The following is a 21,485-nucleotide window of genomic DNA, read 5'->3' as shown; positions in this document are numbered from 1 at the left end:
GTCAGGAAACTGGCTATCGCATTTTGAGAGACCCTACAGTCTGGTTAAATTCAAGTTTGAAAAAAAAAAACAACTATAAAATACAAGTACAAAAAAAATTAAATATTTTAACCAAAAATATTTTTTTTTTTTGTTTTTGTCGAGTTACTGTTCTATTGTTACGATTTTACTGTTTTATTGTTAACCATTGCTGTTTTCTTTGTAGGAATGCCATTCAGCTGCAGCACCGACTTGTTTATTCTGAAAGCAACATGGTCTTGCTCTCAGAATATACATAAGTAGGTGTGTGCTTCGGCATATATTTAAAAAGTAAACTTTTTTGGCAGAGATTTCTTCATCCACATCGAGCAGTGTGAATAGAGGAATCTGTTCTTAATGACAAAAAAATAACAGTTCATGTGTTCCCATCATTAGAAGTGGGTGGATGCAGGGTGATATTTTCTATTGGTGAGCATAACACACACTTCTGGCAGAGATTTCTTCTTCGCATACATACCCATATATACCCAAAAGGACCAGCGACGTACTGGTACATCACTGCACTTTGAGTGGTTATACCAGGATGATGCCTGCAGCATGCAGACAGGGCCACCCACAGCTCAAATTTTGGCCCATTTAGAAGTAATAAGCAACATTCAAGTGTGTGTGGACAGAATAACTCTCCATTAAACCCACTGGAAAGTTTGTGTTACAAAGTTCTTGTGGGGTACAAACTCTCCATAGGTTTAAATGTTTTGTGATGGCTAAGGAAATAGGTGGGGGCCTGGGCAGATGACTGAAAATTTTTCTGACTTTGTGTGAATATCCTTTTGACCAAAACACCCATTAGAGGATGTTGGAACATGCCATTTGTTTAGCAAAGTATCAGCTAAAGAACATTTTAACTTCAGATCCAAATGAATGTTTTGGTGACCCAGGTCTTTTTACAAAGTGTTGGGGGGGAAAAAGCTAATTCAAGTTAGGAAATGCACAACATATAATGTGGCCTGGTGCAAGGATCACCACTTTTTCGGCAGTCATGGGGCTAAAAGAGTCCACATAAAACATTTTCACCCGTACACAGGTCTTGTATGAATGAAAATCGGCTAAAAGAGCAAGTCCCGAGAAGATGACACTTGGAACCACAATTAAAGGTTTAGCAGCTGTCAGCGAGACCACAGTTATGTAATTTGTTTGCTAGCAAATTGTGAATGAAGTGGAAAAGTGAACATGAACACACAGGTCTGTTTTATGAAGCGATTCTGTTAATTATATTTCTGCAGTACATTTTATTACAGGCTACTACGCTTGAATTTCAAGTGGTTCTATAGCCTAAAGATTTTTTTCACCTCAATGCATTCTGTACATTAAGGTCATAACCTTCTGTGTCCAGGATATCAGCTGCCCCAAGAGCCCTCCGTAGCCTTCCCTTATACTTACCTGAGTACAATCTCAATTCAGAGAGATTCTCTCTACTCTCTCCCTCCTCACAGGTCAGATTGATAGCAGCGGGAACCAATGGCTTCTGCTGCTGTCAGTCAAATCCTTTCATGGCGTGGGGCTGAGCCCTGCGGTCTGTGTCAATGGACACAAGCAGCTTGCTGGGTGGGTACTCAGAAGGGAGGAGTAGCCAGGAGTGGGGATTCTAGAATAGGATTGGGGCTGCTTTATGCAAAACCATCACACAGAGCAGGTATAAGTATAATATGGTCTTGGGGAAAAAAAAGATTTAATATCGCTTTCAGGTTGAGTGGGCAAAGCTTCTCAATGGAGAAAGGTAAACTCTTGTAAATATGTTTGAGTCGATTTGCATACTGTTTTGTGAACGGTAAAATCCACAAATTGCTTATATTTAATGCAATCCCCGTTGAAGTCAATGGGAGGAGAATCTGGCCATTTCTTCGAAGGGTTATAGCAAAGGATTGTCAAATAAAGGCCATGAGTAACTGCTGTGAAAGGGGTGGGAGGAGAGGTGAAGAGTGACCATGCAGGATGGGAAACCGTTGTCACCCCTCAACTGGAAGTGCCTGAACAGGTACCTTTATGGCAGAATCACCAAGTTTTATTATAATAAAAGCTGAAGATTTTAAAAAGATTAAAAATACCTTTGAAATGTATATTTATATTTTTAGTGATTTAGTTTAGATTTACTTTAACATTTCTTTTTAAAATTTGATTATGTAATTTTCAAGGACACAACTGTGTCCTGGTGGTGAAATCTATAAAAGGCATGATGGAACTGAAACTTGCTGAGCTGTATCAGTGCAGACTGGGCGCGTGAAACCCAGCAGTCTGAAACTTCTGTGTTTCTGATCATATTCTCCAGTTTTTGTTTTGTTTGTTTTTTCATGTTAAAGCTTAACGCCAGCCTTCTTTCAGTCTAGCAAAGTTGTACAGACTCTTCTCCTGAAAAGAAATTGCTTACTTTGATTTCACTGTACACTCTCTCATAGTGTGCAGGAGGAGCTACCGCTCCTACCACTCCTTTCCTGTATGAAGGAAATACAGGATCATCTAGGCTTTTTTCTTCTACATGTGCATGCAAGAAAGACACAGAGACCCTGTCAACCATTGCTGTGCAGGAGGAAAGGAGTAGCTTTTGTTCCTTTGTGCTGTCTGTTTGTGCAGTACTGCATTTACAGTTGTAGTTCCAAGTTGAAACCCTTGATGGTACCCACTTTTAGGGTCTCACTGCCTGTCAAACGCTCTGAATAGCAGTCCACCATGGACAGAGGGCAGCACTTGTGAAAACAAGCCCTTAATGCATGGATGCTCAACCTGTGGCCCTCCAGCTGTTGTGAAACTACAAGTCCCATCATGCTTGTGACTGTCAGCGGCTTGTAATGCCTCATGGGACTTGTAGTTCTGCAAAAGCTGGAGGGCCACATGTTGACCACATATGTCTTAATGCAGGCCAAAAGCTTCCCAGAGCACTGTAGTTGATCTAAAGAGACACCACAGCAGCACATATTACACACACTATACTTGTTAGACGCACAATTACCCTTTGATTTCCCCTAGATGTTGAATCCTACCCAGCCAGTGTCATTAGTACAGTGACAGTGTATAGTGTTAGCACTGATCATTGTATTAGTGACACTGGTTTTGTCAGTGTCAGTTAATCAGTTTCACCTTAGTGTCAGGTAATGTCAGATTGGCTGCCACACTATCACAGTCCCACTATAAGTCTTTGATCAATGCCGTTACTAGTATCAAATAAAAAGAGAAAATCCAGTGTATATGTATGTATGTATGTATGTATGTATGTATGTGTGTGTATATATATATATATATATATATATATATATATATATATATATATATATATATATATATATATATATATATATATATATATATATAGTGAGGAAAACTGTTAAGTTAGAAATATACAGTGGAGAAAATAATTATTCGATCCCCTGCAGATTTTGTAAGTTTGCTTACTTACAAAGAAATGAAGCGTATTTTTAATATAGAGACAGAATATCAACAAAAAATCCAGAAAAAGCACATGATACAAATGTTACATACAGTTGTGGCCAAAATTATTCAACCCCCACTGAAATTGAGTGTTTTGGCCAGTTTGACATTGCTTTTGATCATTCAGTCATCTTGCTTACATTTACATTAAAGAGGCACTTGTAGGTCAGACAAATATAACATAACAGTTATAATGAAATAACCACAAATGTCTTTTCTGTGCTCACAGCATTATCAGTTTTATTCAACCCCCAAGTGACATTCAATCTTAGTACTTAGTACAGCATCCTTTTACAGTTATAACAGCTTTTAAACGTGAAGCATAGCTTGACACAAGTGTCTTGCAGCGATCTACGGGTATCTTCGCCCATTCTTCATGGGCAAAGGCCTCCAGTTCAGTCACATTCTTAGGCTTGCGCACTGCAACTGCTTTCTTTAAGTCCCACCAGAGGTTCTCAATCGGATTTAAGTCTGGTGACTGCGATGGCCACTCCAAAATGTTCCAGCCTTTCCTCTGCAACCATGCTCTAGTGGACTTGGAGGTATGCTTGGGATCATTGTCCTGTTGAAAGGTCCAACGTCTCCCAAGCCTCAGGTGTGTGACGGACTGCATCACGTTTCCATCCAATATCTCCTGGTACTGAAGAGAATTCATGGTACCTTGCACACGCTGAAGCTTCCCTGTACCTGCAGAAGCAAAACAGCCCCAAAGCATGATTGACCCTCCACCATGCTTCACAGTAGGCAAGGTGTTCTTTTCATCATAGGCCTTGTTCTTCCTCCTCCAAACATAGCGTTGATCCATGGGCCCAAACAGTTCTAATTTTGTTTCATCAGTCCACAGAACACTATCCCACAACTTTTGTGGTTTGTCCACATGGCTTTTGGCATACTGCAGTCGACTCTTCTTATTCTTTGGAGACAGCAAGGGGGTACGCCTGGGAGTTCTGGCACGGAGGCCTTCATTACGCAGTGTGCGTCTTATTGTCTGGGCTGAAACTTCTGTACCCACATCTGACAAATCTTTTCTCAGTTCCTCAGCAGTCACACGGGGACTTCTCTCCACTCTACGCTTCAGGTAGCGCACAGCAGTCGAAGTCAGCATCTTCTTTCTGCCACGACCAGGTAGCGTTTCAACAGTGCCCTTTGCCTTGAATTTGCGAATGATGCTTCCTAAGGTGTCTCTTGGTATGTTTAACATCTTTGCAATCTTCTTATAGCCATTGCCCTTCCTGTGAAGAGAAATCACCTCTTCTCTTGTCTTCCTGGACCATTCTCTTGCCTTCACCATGTTTGTAACCACACCAGTAAATGTCTAGAAGGAGCTGAGTATCACAGTCATTTTAAAGCTGCCTAATTGGTGCTTATTATGCTTGATTGCTGCTCGGTGACATCCACAGGTGTTTTCAATACCTGATGGAAAGCACCTGTATGAACCTCTGTTCTTCAGAGTGGTAGTCTTTAAGGGGTTGAATAATTGTGGCAATGAAGAAACCACATAAGAACCATTTACTACTGTATTACATAAACAATTGATGTCATTTTAGTTGCATTTGGGTAGTTACAACGTCCTTGTAGGATTTGATTCTGAATACAATTCCAAATGTACACTATAGTCCCTAAACCCCTTTACAGCATTGGGGGTTGAATAATTTTGGCCACAACTGTATTGAGTTACAATTCGGTGAGTAAAATAAGTATTTGATCCCCAAGCAAAAAATGACATCGTACTTGATGGAGAAACTCTTTTTGGGAAGCACAGAGGTAAGACATTTTTTGTAGTTGGTTACCAGGTCTTTACACATTTCAGGAGCGATTTTGGTCCACTCTTCCTTAGCAGATCTTCTCAAAAGCCTTAAGGTTTCTTGGCTGTTGCTTGGCTACTTGAAGTTTCAGCTCCCTCCATAAATTTTCTATAGGATTAAGGTCTAGAGACTGGCTAGGCCACTCCATGACCTTAATGTGCTTCTTCTTGAACCACTCCTTTTATTGCCTTGGCAGTATGATTTGGGTCATTGATTTGTTTGAACACCCATCCACAACCCATCTTCAGTGTTCTGGTTGAGGGAAGAAGGTTCTCATCAAAGACTTTACAATACATGGTCCCATCCATTGGCCCCTCAATGTGGCAAAGGTGCATAAAGTAGCTTGAGCAGAGAAACAGCCCCAAAGCATAATGTTTCCACCCCCACGCTTGACTGTAGGGTGCTGTTCTTGGGGTCATAGCATTTTTCTTCCTCCAAACACGGCAAGTTGAGTTAACGCCAACGAACTTAATTTTGATCTCATCTGACCACAGTACTTTCTCCCAATCTTTCTCTGGAATCATTTAGATCAGCGGTTCTCAACCTGGGGGTCGCGACCCCTTTGGGGGTCGAACGACCATTTCACAGGGGTCGCCTAAGACCATCGGAAAACACATATTTCCGATGGTCTTAGGAACTGAGACACCGCTCCTGTCTCAGGCGATCTGTGGGCGGGATGATATGCTGCCCCTGTAACCTGGCCACGCCTTCGGGATCACTCAACAGCTCCGCCTCCTTGCCGCTGATTGGCCACCGGAACTGTAGCTCAGGAGAGGCACACAGGCGGCCAATCACCGGCGAGGAGGTGGAGCTTGGAGAGGAGGAGCCGAGCGGCAGCGCGCGGAGATCGAAGAAGATCGAGGGAGCTGCAGGAGCGAGTGAAGAGAGAGGCCAGAGGAGGAAGACAGCTGACAGGTAAGTGCAAATTTTGCTGCTGCAGACAGGTATGCTGCCTGTAGATGGGAGAGGGAGAGAGCGAGCCCAGGCTGGAGCAGGAGTCAGCAAGGTAAGTATCATTGGTGTCAGTGGAAGGGATAGTGCCCCATCATTCCTCCCCTCACTGACGCCCACGATGGGGCGCTATTCCTCCCCCCACTGACGCCCACGATGGGGCGCTATTCCTCCCCCCACTGACGCCCACGATGGGGCGCTATTCCTCCCCCCACTGACGCCCACGATGGGGCGCTATTCCTCCCCCCACTGACGCCCACGATGGGGCGCTATTCCTCCCCCCACTGACGCCCACGATGGGGCGCTATTCCTCCCACTGCAAAATTACAGTTATGAAGTAGCAACGAAAATAATTTTATGGTTGGGGGTCACCACAACATGAGGAACTGTATTAAGGGGTATTAGAAAGGTTGAGAACCACTGATTTAGATGTTCATTGGCAAACTTCAGATGGGCCTGTACATGTTCCTTCTTGAGGAGGGGGACCTTGCGAGCTATGTAGGATTTCGATCCATAGCGGCGTATTGTGTTACCAGTGGTTTGTTTGGTGACTGTGGTCCAACTGCCTTGAGATCATTCACAAGCTGCTTCTGTGTAGTCCTGGGCTGATCCCTCACTTTTGTCATGATCCTTTCCCTATGAGGCAAAATCTTGCATGGAGCTCCAGACCGAGGGCGATTGATGGTTATTTTGTATTTCTTTTGCAAGTAAGAGCTCAACAGTTGTCTCGTTCTCACCAAGCATCTTGCTAATGGTTTTGTAGCCCATTCCCGCCTTGTGAAGGTCTACAATTTTATCACTGATATCCTTTGACAGGATGGTGAGGTTTGATTCTGTGGACAGGTGTCTTTTATACACATAACAAATTGTCATTAGGAGCACCTTCCTAAATTGACAGAACTAATCTGTGTACCACATGAGCACATATCCAGTCTGTGGGAGCCAGAATTATTGTTGGTTGGTAGGGGATCAAATACTTATCTTACTCACTGAACTGCAACTCAATTTATAACATTTGTATCATGGTTTTTTTTTTTCTGGATTTTTGATTGATGTTCTATCTCTATCATTTAAAATACACACATGATAAAAAATTATAGGCCCTTCATTTCTTTCTAAGTGGGCAAACTTACAAAATCTGAAGAGGCTCAAATAATTATTTTCTCCACTGTACCATTGTTAATAGATGCTATAACTTTCACACAAACCAAGCAATATACATTTTATTTTTTATCAAAGACCAATAGCAGAATACAGTTTGGCTTAAATTTATGAAAAAAATAGATTTTTTTTATTATATATGATTCATAGCAGAAAATAAAAAATGTTTTTTTTTATTCACAATTTTTGTTCTTTTTTTCTTTTTATAAAATAAAAAAAAAACAGTGGTGATCAAATACCACCAAAAAGCTCTATTTTTGTGAAAACCATTTTCTAAATTTCATTTGGGTACAGTGTTGCATGACTGTGCAATAGCCAGTTAAAGTAGCACTTTGCTGAATAACGAAAAAATGCCCCGGTCATGAAGGGGGTAAAACCTTCCAGAGCTTAAGTGGTTAACCTACTGAAGCTTGGCTAATTTGAATACCTTACAATAACCACATGCACTATGTTAGGTTTATATATACAAAACCACTATATGCCTTTTTGACTGCAATCTGTTTCTGTATTGATTTGCAGCATGCATTAAGATGAATTCTTTGTGGTGGCATTATGGGCCGGTTCACACCCTGAATGGCACAGGAGTGCACTGTGTGTTCCTGTGCGTTTCACAAGCGATCCAGTTGCAGTGCAACTTCAGCCCATTTATTTGAGCGAGCTTGGCTGCACTAAAGTAGTGAATGCACTACTTTAAAAAAACACCTGCAGCAACCGGATTGCATGATACTACTGACCATGCAATCTAGTGCAGGCAAGTGTACTGCGTTTGTGACTTGCAAGTGCAGCGCTTTTGAACGCGATGTGTCAAATGCACATGGAATCGTTCTGTGTGAACTGGCCCTTTAAAGCTGGAGCATCCACCCAAATTGAAACATCGGTGATGGTAGTGGTTAGGGTGACTTGTGTTACTATATGAACACACATTGGAAATGGTAAACTGTAGCTTCCTCTTTACTTTTTTGCTGATACATCCAAGCCATCTGAAGGGCTACTTTCATTTTGAACTGTTAAAGAGTAATTCTATTCAAAATTTGCTTTTTAGCATAGGAGAATTTTAGATAAATCATATCTCCTAGCTGCTTGTATTTGATGGGACTCCATTGATAGGTCTTCTACCTTGAGTTACTGTCTCCACATCCAAATTCCAAGGAGCTCCTTGCTATGCTCTCCTGCTGCACACATCTTCATTTAATAATGCTTTATTGCACCTAAAGTAGGACTGGACAAAACTCTATGTTCCTTAAAAATTACAGCTGCTGACTAACTTTTGAGGTTTTTTTTTTTTTTGTTTTTTTGTTTTTTTTTACAAGCTCATGAATACACATAGAAAAGCCATTCAATACTAAGAGCTTTTATGTTCTGTTTCACAAATGTGAATGAGAGACAGTAAGATCAGTATCTTTAGTCTCTGCATACAAGGTGTAAAGCCTCATCCACATTTCGTGGTTTTTTTATTTGTTTGTTTTTGTTCAACCCAATGGGCTGGGCTAGTTATGCCCCATCCACAGAAGCCTGAGGAACGGACAGCTTCTATCGGACCGGCTACCCTACACACAGGCCAAATGTCAGCCAGTTTCTATTGAACCAGCCAATGCCGTCTGACATTCGCCCACGTGTACTAGGCTTTAGTGATCAATGTTAGGAGATCATTATGCTATAATATTTAACAATCGCCGAGTAGAAGAGGGGTAGAAAATGGGAAGGGAAGGAAAAGGGTCCTTTGCAGTACAAACTTTGCAGGGAGATGTGAAGGAAAGATACAGTGAATCCACAGGTCCCACATTTGGTCTATGAGGTATTCAAAATGCTAGACAATCTACTGATTACCCACGATCCAATTGTTTTTTTGACTAAGTCCAAGGGGTTTACTAACTTTGCCAGCTCCTGGCTACAGCTATTTATGGTTTGTTGGTATTCTAGTAGTAGTAACGGAGACATTATCCCTCAATCCCCTCATGTTTTGCATTGTTTTGGTATTCTGTCACATGTTCTGTCCCCCTTTGTAATGTACAGCACTGAGCGAACTATTGGCGCTTTATCAATACTGTATAATAATTATTCACCAGGTGTGCTGCTGAGAAAGTTCAAAGTCTTTGTTCAAACAGTTTCCCAAAGAGTCATGTAGAACAGTTTTTGGGTTGTCTCCTGTAATAGCACGTGAATTGTAGAAGTGTGGGTTTTCACCTTGGTTAGGTTTTTACATAGCCAGAGGTGACTCTGCAGTTGAGTGGACCTCCTTTGATTAGCTAACTGTCCGTGCAGAAAAGGTTTTGTCTACCTGATGCAAAGCTATCTAATGCCCTATACGCAAGATGAGAATATCAGACTTTTTTTTTTTTTTTTTCCTCGGATGAATACTGATTAAATGAGAATTGTTTACTCTGTTCTCTTACGAGAAAAACATTTTTTTTTTTTTCGTCCTTTTTGAATATTGTCGCATGAACTGTCATGATCAGCTGTCACAAGCTGTGTAATTACAGTCACTATATCGGACGATCCCGCCAAATGTTTGGTTTTTTTTTCTTCCTTTTTTTGTTGTCCAGTTTTCTGCTCCTGTGTTCTAGGTATTAGAGAGTTGGTGTAAATCTCCAATTCAAAAGAGTTGTTTTCCCAGATTAAATCCAGGATTCACAAAAATTGGTGTTGTGAACATGTGAAGACCTGAAAACCTTTTTATCTCTGTCTGTCTGTACCACAACAATGCCAGATTTGGGGGGGGGAGGGATCTAAGCCTTAAATTAATCCACATGAGGGTCTCTACTGTATGTGGTTTGCAAGAAAGAGAGCCTCCATTTGGCCCCACTGAGGAGACCCTTTACGCACATGGGATAGAACCAATTGGGCCGGGTGTGTAGCTTCATAGAACTTTATCAGTTGTGGCAAACCCAGGTCTCCACAACAGCTTTAGGTGCAAATAATTTTCTCTTGTTCACGTTTATGGCCCTTTAAGGCAGCCTGCAATGTGTCCAGATCTTTCCTAATTATTTATTTCAGGTACTTATATAGCGCCGTCAATTTACGCAGCTCTTTACATACATATATTGTACATTCACATCAGTCTAACCCTCAAGGGGCGTACAATCTAAAGTCCCTAACTCACATTCATACATACACATACTAGGGACAATTTAGACAGTTAACCTACCAGCATAATTGGGATGGAAGTCCTAAAAGGTATAGTAGATGGGATCTTTGGTAAGAGAGTCTTTCCTGAGGTTCTGCTGAACCTTCTGGTGGGTAATGTAACTGACCTGATCTTCTGATAATCCAGAAATAAAGCTTGGGAGAAAGATGACAAAATATGTGAGAGTAGACATTGACCGCTGAAAATCAAAATGTGATTTGATTGAATTAAACACCCACTTCTGAGGTTTTATCTAGTTGTTATCAGTGAAGCTGGCTTAAAAAAATAAATGCTGCTAGCTCCTGAACTCCATATTTTGTTGACCCCTGACTCCGAGAACCTGAAAAGTATTAATCTGTTCTCAGATCATTTTATCTATGCATATTTGTGCAGTACCCTTTAAAGAACAATCCTGCATGCAGTGGTAGTTTCCTTTATACAATATCTCTTGTATACAGCCTGTAGAGTATGTTATAATTCTTTCAGAAACCAGAGAGGTGCTCGGGCCAGATCTTGCAATCTCTATATGCAATTAAATTTCCATAGCTCTGATCAATTTGCCTATCTAATTTTTTTTCCTACGACACCTCCATTCACACTTGTGCGACTCTAAAGTCGTGCGATTTCTATTTCAACTTTACATTGCAACTTTGGATGGATGTGACTTTGGCTTTGACTGTTGCACAACTATTGTATTGATAACATTAAGGTGCAGCTTTTGAGAGTTTACATTGTAGTCTGTGGTACTCAAGTTGCTTGAAAGTCTCATCAACGTAGTGCAGGAACCTTTTTAAAGTCACTGCAACTTTAAGTTTCCATGCACACTGGCAAAAAAAAACAAAAAAATGCTGCTCCTAGAGGACTTTACTGATTTGCTTGTTGAAGCAACTAATGTTATTCTATGTGTCCATACACATCAGGAAGGCCAGAGGTGTTTTGTAAGCTTTGCACTTGGCAGAAAAAAAGCTAAAAATGCTCAAAATTTGCCTTTTTTTGGCAAGAACATTTTTTAAGCTGGTGTACATAGAGCCTAACTCGCATAGATTTGAATGGTTTCCATTGAAATGCATTGGCTGCCATTTGTCAAGTGTGAATGGAGCTTTATAGTAGTTTTAAAGGCTGAAGGTTTTTTATTACCTACATGCATGCATTCTATGCATGATAGTAATAAACAGCATCTCCCCCAGCCTCCCCTAATACTCAAGCCCCCTCTCGATCCAGCAATATGCACTGGAGTCTGGGCTATCTCGGGACTCCCTCTCCTCATTGGCTGCTGTCAATTACAGCCAGTGAGCCAATGAGAATAGAGAGGGGACAGGGCTGTTTCCAATTTGTTGTCTGACTACACAGTCATATATGGATGATTAAAGGACTGCTGCCAGTGTGGAAATGCGCTCCCAGCACAAATGAACCATTACAAAATATGGCGGAGTCCCATTCTGGCAAAGCCCTGGCACTTTCCTGCTAATCCAGGCCCCCTTTTCATAGCTGTGTTATGACTCTGGGCCTGCAGGGAATGGGTGTGAACTGCCCTGCCTCCCCACCTGATGGATTCATGGCCCAGTGCTGGACACCTTTTCATCCAAAAAAAAAATTAAAAAAATACGCTTTCATTGTACTGATCGATTTTAGCTTGCCTCCCCATGCTGCCTGTATTTTTGTAATTGCTAAAAATAGATCTGCACCAGGGACCTAAAGTGGCTTCCCTATGGGTCTGATAGGTGCAGCATGAAATTTAGGGAGTCTATGGTATTTGAAAAATGAGTGGCATTGATTGGCCTCCCTCTTCCTGATTATCCAATTGGTGCCTCTACCTCTCGAATTTCAAGTCCCCTAGCTGCTCTGTTGGGCAGGAGGTAGTGGTCAGCCAGGAAAGAGGTTTGTTTGACATACAGAGAGATTAGTATAAAACCTCAAGTGCCTCTTTCAGCTTTTAATGCAGAGTTGATAAAGAAAACCTGTCCTGAATGAAATGGAAGACTGCTCGTTCGGGCCTCCTTTTTAATATGCTTGCTGCCTGAATAGCGCCTGGTTTCAGCATTGTCTCTGCCATTGGTCTGGATCAAATACATAACAAGTGAAGTAAAGACTTCAGATTTACATATTTGTTCCATGTCAGTGATTTTAGAATGTGTAAAAGTCAGAGGATAATGTTGACACCCAAATAGCTAGTATTGTCAGGAGGAGAGTGGTAATATCTTCTCCGTTTCTCCCATTACATGTTTATTGTTGGTTTGAGTATTCAGTCTACATCTGTTAGGTTATGTCTCCTAGTAATTTTGTCTGAAGTATCAAGGCTCCTAAATTCTTGTGTTTATTGGCTGTTCCCTGCAACAAACAAATTCACTTACCTGTTTCATGTTCTCATTGTGAATGTTCTAGGCTGCAAATAAATACATTTATAGCAGACTGCTTTTATTCTTGGTTTAAATGTCTTGTTATATAAATTACAGCTTTTATTTTTTTTTTAAGCAGTTGAATACATTGTGGAATATGACTATGATGCGGTACATGAGGATGAGCTGTCCATACGGGTGGGTGACATCATCAAGAACGTGAAGAAACTGGAAGAGGAGGGATGGCTGGAAGGAGAATTAAACGGCAAGCGAGGAGCGTTTCCTGATAACTTTGTTAAGGTATGTTACATGTTTTTCCTTACTGGTGGAAGCATTTTCCAGTATTAAAGTGTATGTAAACCCCAACAATGAACTTTTTTTAGTTTTTCTTTTAGTCTCTTTGAGTATACCATTGAAAATGTTTTGTTAAACCTGTTTGACAGGTTCAAAATCCCTGTTGATCATGCCGGAAATCTTGTGAGTTTAATTCCTGTGCTGACTGTTATCAGTTACATTATGAGGACTACAGAACCATACCTATTATGAAGAATAGAAGGCCATGTTTCTGTAGTCCTATCTTGTTTCTGTTGCCTTGGTACAGAAGATAAGACTACAGAACAATGCCCATCTGTTATAGACAATAGGAGAGGGGGGGGGGGGTTGTAATCCTATATCGTTTCTGTTGTTCTGATACAAAAGGATGAGCGAGTATTGTCCTACTATAATAGGAAGTGTGTTACTGGCAAGATCAAACTGTGAACATGAAGGGGAAAAAACAAATGCAGCTACCACATCAAAGGACTGATGTTTGCAGTATGTTATAATTTTGTTCTTGAGTTTTACTCCACCTTTGCCAAAAAACTGTCTATGCAGGTAAGTGGTGTCTGGGTATAAAAACAAACTGCTCAGCTCTAACCAAAGTTAAATAATGCCCTTGTTATAGGTGTAGGTCATCTGTGTACCTCCTGAAGTCTGGTCAAAAATATTCCAGAGATGGCATTTCCTCCCTCCTTGTTGCTAGAACTTTGCTGAGACAATTTCAACCGATTCAAACCCCCTGGCATGCACTTTCTCTCCCTTGTTGCAGTTGCTCTGAGCTTGGTGACGATGAGACGGAGGAAAAAATGGACTACACATATGCATGGCATTGGGAGCTCCCTCCTGTGATGTTGGGTGTGAGAGTAATGACTGGGAGTGACTTGGCAACGTCCAATCAACAAGGCAGGATCTAGGAATGCCATCTCTGAGAGTTTTTCAGCCAGGCTTTGGGAAGTAAGCAAATGGCCTACACCTATAGCAAGGGTGTTATTCCTCTTTAGTCAAAAGCTGCACAGTTTGTATTTATCTACAGGAGCCCCTCACCTGCATAAGCACGTTTTTGGTAAAGGTGAACCAACTCGTTAAACTTTTTAAAATTATTTTTTGGAACTGCCTCTCTGCCTTAACCAATATGGCAAAGTGTGCCAAGAAAGCCTGTATAGCATGTAGTAATGCGGCAAATGCATACAAATAGGTAGGTTTTAATTGGGAGACATTCACAGTTGATTGTACTTCATATTCTATTGCAGTGTTTCTCAACCTTTTTTCAGCCAAGGCACCCTTTACAATTCTGCACGATCTTGAGACACCCTTTACAATTCTGCACGATCTTGAGACAGCCTTTACAATTCTGCACGATCTTGAGACAGCCTTTACAATTCTGCACGATCTTGAGACACCCTTTACAATTCTGCACGATCTTGAGACAGCCTTTACAATTCTGCACGATCTTGAGACAGCCTTTACAATTCTGCACGATCTTGAGACAGCCTTTACAATTCTGCACGATCTTGAGACAGCCTTTACAATTCTGCACGATCTTGAGACAGCCTTTACAATTCTGCACGATCTTGAGACACCCTTTACAATTCTGCACGATCTTGAGACAGCCTTTACAATTCTGCACGATCTTGAGACAGCCTTTACAATTCTGCACGATCTTGAGACACCCTTTACAATTCTGCACGATCTTGAGACAGCCTTTACAATTCTGCACGATCTTGAGACAGCCTTTACAATTCTGCACGATCTTGAGACAGCCTTTACAATTCTGCACGATCTTGAGACACCCTTTACAATTCTGCACGATCTTGAGACACCCTTTACAATTCTGCACAATCTTGAGACACTCATTACAAAATACAAAAAACAAATAGTTTTACAGAACACCGCAACATCTGCACATGTGGGGCACCCAATGTCAGAGGTGATTTGTTCTTCCAAAGCAAGTACACCTTTGCACACTGGTACTGATTAGTATTCCATTGTTTCTCTTCTCCCTCAGTCAGATTATGTGACCCCAGTGCTGACGGAGAGGGGCAAGCAAGGATGCTGTTCAGGTGTCAATGTCCTTATCTACTGATGACATCATTGTTTTTTTTTTTATGTCATTGGTGGCTGGAAAGTTGTAATGGTGAACAATGAAAACTTGTGGCTTTGTGTAACTAAAAGGCAGGCTTGTATACAATTTTTTGACAATTTTGTAGGCATTTTGCCAAGGTACACCTGAAGGCACCCTGGTTGAACAAGGCTGTTCTAGTGCTTTTGATTTGAGTTAACTAGCCAAGTAGAGTCCGTTCTCTTTTCAGTGTAAACAGATTGCAGTGTGTCAGAGGAACAGTGAAGCACAATCACTGTTTAGTACTTATGTGTAATCTGCTGGTGTGATTACTCCCATGTTATGTGACTGCACTTTTTTGTGTCTGCATCTTTAAGGTCAGGGCTGTGGTCATGGAGAAGCCAGTAGAACTTTACTGCTTTCTAGTCACAGGCTCAAAGAAACCCCTCTGCTGCATGACTGTTGTTCAAACACTGGTGAGCAGTGCAGGGGACATGGCCATGGGCTGACAGTGGAGGTAATCAGGCATGGTGGGCATCAGCATGGTTGCCTTTAGTTCTGCAACAGGAGCACATGCAGGTCCACCAACAATAACTGTGCAAAGGGAGCCTGTGGTTAGCATGGACAGTCAATCACAGGAAGCCTATAGAGGCTGAAGAGGCAGGCAGAAGGTAATTACCACGGCTTTACAACTACAGAACAAAGCATGTACTACTGTATTTTAATCAAAAAGGAAGCCGTTTAAAGTGTTACTAAACCCGAATACAAACTACCATTGCTTAGACACACTTCTAAGCACAATCCAACTTTTCCCACTGTTGTGAATTTGGCCCTGGAATTTTTTTCCATTGCTACCAGTACTTCCTTTTCTGCATTGGCTCCTGCTACCAGCTTGGTCTTCGTGCAGCTGCAACTACACATATATATCACTGCTGCTCTGTGTGCCAAGGCACAAGAGTGGCATTGGAAAGCTGGAACTGCATCACATCTTGTGATCCTCCCACCAACTGTGATTGACTGTTAAAGGCCAAGTTCACCTTTCTGTACATACTACATATTACACCCTTATTTAGGATGCAACATGTTCAGCATACTCCCACGTGACATCTCCCCGCACCCACTATCACTGTTTGAAAACAGCATGGCCGTGCTGGGCTCCACCCACATGACCACATCCTTTACTGAGTTCTGTGAATGAATGAACTACAACTTTTGTTTTCCATTGCAGCAGACAGCTTGTAGTTCTCAGTGAACACTGTTGAGCTCTCTTGTAGTTTTTAAACCAACTTGCAGTTCAGGAACTGTCAAATGAGAAGTACAGGCAAACAGCTGACTAGGAGTCTGCAGGATCCTGGCATTGCACCTGTGATCTGCTGATCATGGGTGCAATGCTCTGCAAGCTCCTTAGAAAACAAACGCACAATTTTTTTTTCCTGCAAAAAAATGCATTTTTTTATTTAATATGAACGGTGATTTTATCCTTTAACCCGTTGGTGAATTGTAGTAACTCTTTTCTGTTCATTGGACATGCACATTATCAGAGGACTTAGGACTTGTTAGTCCCACTGATGGGGCATCCGGGACAGACTGCGCATGTTCCCCACCCAAAATTAGGAAGGTAAACATTAAAGGATAAATTCACCTTTTGTAACATGTTACACCCATATTCAAGGTCAGGGGCGGACTGACTTTTCGGAAACTCCGGCAATGCCCGAGGGCCCAGGGTCAGTAGGGGGCCCCATGAGATGCCCCTGGTACCTTTCGTAGGCTTTTTTGAGTGTGGTTTGAGTGTGGGCGAGGACTTGGACCCCATGAATCCCCTATTGCCCGGGGGCCCCATGAGTTGTCAGTCCGCCCCTGTTCAGGCTGTAAGATGTTATGAATGGACCGGCCTCTGCTCCTCCCCACTGTGACAGCTAGCAGGGGATCTTCTCCCCACTAGGTGTCTTAATTGTAAAAATAATGCCCACCCAGCCGCGTCATTCATTTACAGTTTTCTGTGAATGAATTAATTACAAGTCCCGACAGCCTTTGCTGCCGTCTGCTTGTAGTTCTCAATGAACTACCATGGCGCTGTGGTAGATCATTGATTCTTCCTGTCAGTGTCAGTACATGCTGTATGGGCTAGCAAATATACTGACCGTGTCTGCAGGAGACCTGCATAATACCAGCAATCTGCTGATTGCTGGAGCAATGATTTAGAGGCTCCTGCAACAAGAAATAACAAATGCTAATTTTTTTAGCTGCAAAAAAAGTGCATTCATTTTTTGTAAAAAGATTAACTTATCCTATGAGTGTAGAATAACCTTCCGATTTACAAACATGCAGTATTAGGGTCACTCTAACTGTGTAAAAGTTCACAGATTGTTTAGGTTGTTTCTTGCCCTGTATGCCAAGTGGTATTTCGGATTGAAATGTTTTGCAGCAAGCGGTGGATTTGATTTAAATCACGATTTAAATCACTAGTCAGTAAGGCTTGATTAAATCCTAGTTTTCTACATAAAGACTAATTCTTGCTGGTATAACTTTAATATGCAAGTAGATGAAGATTTTTAGAATAACAACTTTTCATATTAGTTTTTTTATCCCCAGTTTAATAGGTTAATCATTCATATTTGGACAACTTTTCTGTTGTACTTAGGAAGGAGAAAAATAATCATTACCTTAATAACAATTTAAATAGATTTATTCAACTGAAACAACAACATTCCAGCATATGTGATTTGCTTAAACCAACATCCATGTTTGTTAACTAATTTGGCTAAACAAAATCTATATATTTTAAGAAACTTAGACTGTCAGCCCCTTCCTCCTCACACTTAGTTTCACTTTCTTCTTGTGCAAATCTATTCCACTCCAAACAATCAGAAAAATATTGTTTCTATTCTATTCACTGAACTTCTTGAAACTTAGCACTGAAGGGGTTGATTCTGTATTCATAGGTTTGTAGAAGTTAGGATTAAGGTCTTTTTCTTAACTCTGTTCATGTTATAACATTTTTGCTGTGAAGAGGCATGTGATCTCCGCTGAGTCAAATTCAGTTTTGAGAACTGCAAAAGTAAACCGATCATCTGTGATAATATCTTGTAGGCAGAGAAACTGCCCAATAATCTTACAAAAACCTCTGGAAGAGCATGACATTGTGAATGGATTCATGGAATTTATTTACCAAAAAAATTAAACCTATACAGCCTTATTCTACATAATTAAAAAACTAATCTTTATTTCATGATGGAATAACCTTTGGATGGTAATATATTTTACTCCAAAAAGCATTTTATTTTAAAAATCCGATTTAAATAAAAAAAATCTGATTTTTAAATCAAAAAAATCCGTTTTTTTTTTTTGTTTTTTTTTTCTCATTGATTTTTATCCACCCTGGCAGCAAGCTTTGTTCTATAAAGCCTTGCCAAGGACAGTTGCAGAATGTCCAGTGTAGGAACATAGCAGTCAGTTGGTTTCTTATTTACTTAAATTAATTACTGTCTTCTGCACTTTGCATTTATTCAATAAACTTTTGTCTTTCGTTTTTGATCCTAAGCTAGGTATGTAATAAATCTTGGCTGGCTGTGATCCATCTGACAATATTCTCTGTATTAATCTTAGGACTGCCAGCATTTACTCACCATCACATAATGGTGTCTGAAATAAGTCTCTCTTGCTGATGTTACCAAGTCATTTTTCTAGAGCTGGTTGGCCGGTGATGGGTACAATCTGGCTGGCTTTTCTGGGCAATTTAGTGAGTATTTTTTTCTGAAAGCTTTGGCTTGTGATATCTGCTTTTTAGACATAGCTAGATTCCTCCTTTCCAGTTGTTTTGCCAGCTTGCTTTACTTGAAATGTCTGCCAAGTCTACAATTCATCTACAGGGCCCCCTACTGGTGCAGTCAATGATTGCCGTTCTTTGAGCCTCATATTGGTAAGCATGGGACAGGTGGTGTGTGAAGTCTTAAAAATAATGAGCAGGTCACTGGCAATGGTAAAAATATCTTTCCGTGTTCTTGAGTGAAAAATGTTGTCTTCAGCATCACTAGATGGCACTGCTCTTCCAGGTTGAATGACTGTCAGCATCATTTAACCCACTTTCTGTGCACCTAGACTGTTGCAGCTCACACGCCATTATGTAAGCGTTGTTCATTGCAGAAGTACTGACCGCCCGCCATGGCTACAGTAGAAGGGGAAAGGGGAGTTTGGAAAACTGGAGATGGCTTGAAATGATCAGCTGAACAAAAAAACTGTTTTATATGTATTTTAAATGCCTACTTTTTTTTTTTTTTTCCATAAATTAATTTTAATTTATTTGTAATGTGCCTATGCTAGAAAACCTGACTTTGCCAGAAGAGCCCCTTTCCTAGCACAGCCCACTCTTTGTATGTCCTAATCCTCTTCTTAGGCTGGCCACACACTGTCCAATTTCTGCCCAATTTCCTTTAGATTTACCTTCAACTATGTAGTGCAAGAACCTGCCTAATTGGATACAATTGAAAGTGTTGTTAGGTTTGACCTCCTATTATATGGTTTTTGGTAAATCTAAACCAAAAATCTCAAGAAAATTGTATAATGTATGGCCAGTCTTAGCGTATCTAATTATTCTCTGTGGTGGCCCAGCTTCTCCATCCCATCCCATCCCTCACCTCTCTACATAACCTTTTATGTAGCTGTTGGGGGAGGAATGAATGGGAATTTAGTGTAACTTGAGTGAAAGTTTTTTTGTCTTCTGGGGCTGCTGACATTACATCCAAGATGGCTGTGCCCAGCAGCAGTCTCGGGGCTTTTGGATGTCTACTTGCAGGAGGCTTTCACAGGGAAATAACCTGATTAAAATTTGGTTAATGTAGATATATTATAGTAAGATGTTTGTCGGAATGAACGGTCTGGAAACAGGGTAATTTATATGGAGAAGTGGAGCACCCTTTAAACATTAATTCTCCTTCCTTTCAGTGCCTGGCATCTGTGTGCAATATGACTGGTTAAAGCAATCAGCTTATGACTTCATTTCCAGCAATAAAATCCATTACTGCATAATGGCACAATTTCCACCAGCAGCAAAAAATGTGTAACCCAGATGTGTTCAGATCTTTGTGTCACTTACACTCCGCTTGTGATATGCTAACCAAAAATATATGTATATTAATAGAAAGGGAGCCCGGTTCTTTACTAACCTACATATTGTCCATTAGTGCTAAATGTAGAATATTTACAGAATAGTGAAGTTTGACCTGAAATCATTAAAGACTGAGTAATTTTAAATGTGTTTCCTCAACCCTCCCTTGTTTACAAACTGTAAGACAAAACATGTTCCTGTCTAACTCTTGGCCTTTTCTGTTCCCTTTATTTATAAGTTCTTTATACCTCCACTCTCCCCCCAGATCTTCATGCGTCTCTATATCCTCTTCATATGGGTAGAAGGAAATAAATTTGCTCACTTTCCCCATCAACAGTCAGTGTTGATGGGAGAATCCCTTCCTGCAGTGCTATTGTGTTCGGTTGGCAAGGAGCCTTCCCTGCCAGCCGAAAACAATGATCACTGCACAATCATATGCAAAAAAATTGACGGGCTGCCTCAGAAGTATGGCTGAACTTTTTATATGAATATTATTGTCTTTGATTGTTTCTGTTTTCTATAATTCCATGGTTTGTGAGTACGCATACACACACCCTGTTGGCAAGTTGTTATACCAAGATTATGGCTGCAGCTGAAACTATGAGCTTGGCATTGTTTTTTACCGCCAGTTATCCGCTGTCTAGTAAAAGTGATCTGATAACTTTTACAGTACCGAGAGGGACCCTCACCGCCTGTAGTGGTTCCTGAGCTCTCCCTTATTACAGCCAGGGAAGCAGCTAATCGAGCACAATCTGTGCTTGATTAGCTGCTTTGGGGGGTAGAGAGACATTGGGGATCTAATGGACTCCTGATGTCTCCTAAAGAGTACCTGTCACCTGCCCAAAACGATCACATATGGGCCTTGTGATGCAAAAAGGTTAAATAAAAAAAAAAAAGTTAGAAACAAATGTTAAAAGCACCACTGGCCCCCACATGTACACATAAATGTTTAAGCCCCACACATGTATGTAAACAGTGACTACGCTAATCATGTAAGATATCACCGTGACCGTAAGAGCAATCATTTTAGGGCAGGGGTGTCAAACTGCAGCCCTCCAGCTGTTGCGCAACTACTCATCCTAAGAGGCATCGCAAGGCTGACAGAAGAATGACTCCCAAAGTCAGAGGCATGAAGGGTCATGTAGTTCCTCAACAGCTGGAAGGCCGT

General features: G+C 41.0%; 1 protein-coding gene across 4 annotated transcripts in view; it reads left to right on the top strand.

Annotated features, from left to right (window-relative positions):
• Nucleotides 1-13,131, top strand: part of LOC149447636 (uncharacterized) — a 279,294-nt gene extending 266,163 nt beyond the window's left edge. For 2 of the 4 annotated variants that reach the window (XR_016305840.1, XM_089652264.1), the window contains one exon: nt 12,976-13,131. The gene's annotated coding sequence lies outside the window, so the exon portion shown is untranslated. Of the gene's footprint in view, nt 1-12,972 lie in introns of all 4 variants that reach the window. The other 2 variants (XR_016305841.1, XM_089652262.1) reach the window with 1 other exon arrangement.
• Nucleotides 13,132-21,485: the final 8,354 nt, after the last annotated feature.

Source organism: Staurois parvus, unplaced genomic scaffold (assembly GCF_062004578.1).
Source record: "Staurois parvus isolate SC_StPar_1 unplaced genomic scaffold, SC_StPar_1.0 ptg000678l, whole genome shotgun sequence".
In the NCBI taxonomy this organism is placed as follows: domain Eukaryota; kingdom Metazoa; phylum Chordata; class Amphibia; order Anura; family Ranidae; genus Staurois; species Staurois parvus.
The sequence above is the reverse complement of the archived record's forward strand: the minus strand, read 5'-3'. Positions and strand labels throughout refer to the sequence as shown.